Here is a 2,622-nt window from a genome sequence, read left to right on the forward strand (position 1 = left end):
TGAATAACAGAGTTTACTTGAAAGGGACAGTACAGGCAAGACAGCACGGAGAGTTCTCATATAAAGACAACTGTCATTAAAACTGAGCTTTAAGCAGTCTAAGGAACTGTTCAGTATTATAAAGCATTTATGTGAACTCTGTTCCATACTGAAATATCACCACTGTATTTACTTTCACAACTTATTTCATTTTTTTTAAGCGTGACATTTAATCAATAAACAGAAAATTTGAGAATTGTCACTAATAATCTTTTGTTTATGAAAACCTCTTTACAGATACGGTTCACGACTAAAGAGTTTAACATCTAACTGAACATGCTTTATATCTAAATAAAAACAAAGTGAAATCTCTTTCCTGAACTAGTTTAAATCATACATATTCACAAATTGCTGGCAGGGATCCTCAGCTCAATCCAGGTTTAAGTCATACTTAAAAATCTCACTCAGCAAAGCACAGTAACTTGAAACACTAATTTCATCATCACAAAAAGATGTAAAACATCTTGCAGAGTTGAGTAGGACGCTTTTATTTCAAAAAGTATCAGTAGTAACTTCAATGGCTTTATTTATGTCCCAGATGAGATTTATGAGATAAAAAAGAGCTATTCTTTTGAATTCATAATTGGTTAAAGGTGTGTACTCATGAAGATTAAAATCTAAGCACATTAAAAACTTGGGACGTTCTTGGGGTGTTAGCCATACAGTAAGCTGCAAATGTCCAGTTTTCCATGCCATTGCTAAGCAAGTCAGTCTAAACAGGTGGAGTGCACCAACACCCCAACTGCTCACAGAAAGTTCCCAAAGCTTACACAAAGATTTACTAGTTAGAAACCTCCAGTTGTCCCTCACTTTAAAGGGCACAAATTTATCACAATATGAAGAGTTCAAGAATGATTCACTTGTACGTGTATAAAAATAATATTATTTCTATGGGATTTTCTCAATAAGAGTTTTTGAGGGCATTAGCACCGTTACCGTGGAGATGCTTCATTTGTTGAACACTTATAGCGATCTTACTATTTTATAGTACTTTGAGGTATTGCTTTAGACTATGAAGGATGCGGTCTTTCCTTGGGAAAATTTTCTTTACTCCAGGGTTACTCCAAATGAAATCTGCTTTCTTACTCCTTTGTGGAAAAGCACATTATCACTCTAAGACTTTACTATGTACTACAGTAAACACTGGAGCAGTCATTCTCTTCCTGGTCATGTTGGAGGCAATTAGCTTTTGTGGAATATACTTGAGATACTTTCATTTTACCTTTGCCAGTTACGGTAAAGCACAAATATATAGTAAGAAAATCTTCAAGGAAATAAACAAAACCACAAAGAATAGCTGACTCTGATATATGTAAATGAATGAAAGAATATACTACTACCTTTGATGAGACTATTCGGTTATCTGGAAACCTCTGTGGAATGTACGCTTCAGTGCCTGGAGGTGGTTCACGATGCCCAACATAAATAGTCCGACTGTCCACCCAATTCTCTTCTCCAGCACACTGTGGGGGAAAAACAGCCACCATGTCAGTTCACTTAGTATTTCTGCAGTAAGATGAGCCACGCACTGAATTAACTAACCATGTGTCTGATCAACACATACATAGGCATCAGTGTGGGACCCCTCACACTTCTCTATAAAATCTCAAGACTGGTAAAACACATAAAACTAAGTTAATTGTCAAAAGTCTTGCCTTAATTGCACTGCTTAAGTGTCCCTTAAGACAACAAAAAGGAATTGATGAAAATTACTATTCTGACTTTTTAGTTTTGTAACTAAAAGAGGAAAAATGGCTTAATATTTTCTCAGACAAATTAGATATTTACTAAGAGTTATGTGGCTGCTACTCATTTTATCACTGACAAAAAAGAACGGTAATTATAAACTTTTTAATATATATATATATATATGACAAGTACATCTCAATTTTATGACTAGCCAGCCATAATTTGGTACTTTATTTGCAGTAAAGTGAAACACTGTGTTCTCTGAAATACTAATAATAATGATTTCCCCAGACACAAACAGATTTAGGGACTCTTAAGATTGCCAGGAAAAGACCTCAGCTTGTTAACTCAGGTCCCTTGCTCTTTAATGAAAGCTGTGTATGCAAGTAGAAAAAAGTACATGAGCCAAAGTAAAATGTTCATATGTTCGCAACATGAAACTCCACCACACCTTACAGCTTGTCCAAAGTTAGCACTTCTATGCTTTCAATTCACTGTAGAAAAAGTACAAATCTCTGTACAGAACTATTTACATAAAAACAAAATGTTGTTTTTTTTTTTTTTATTTAGAAGTTGGAGGGTCTTTTTAGGGACTTGGAATACAAGTCCCTAATGCTCATCCTTTAATCAACAGTCTTACTAATTCCAGTCTACCATATGAAAAATATTTCTCAAGTACAGAATACATTCCTAATACTTTGTCCTACATAGAGAAGCCCAGGCACCAGTTCTTCTAACAATCATTTGGTCAAGTCTGTAATTTAAATATTTAATCAATTTAAACTCAAAAATTCTGCTTTATATTGTAATGACGCATTTACATATACTTTCATTGAGCATATTAGAGGGAAGCTTCTTTTCTGCATCTTTAACAGTTACATCTATCTAGAATAT

Source organism: Calidris pugnax, unplaced genomic scaffold, assembly GCF_001431845.1.
Source record: "Calidris pugnax isolate Ruff unplaced genomic scaffold, ASM143184v1 scaffold69, whole genome shotgun sequence".
NCBI lineage: Eukaryota > Metazoa > Chordata > Aves > Charadriiformes > Scolopacidae > Calidris > Calidris pugnax.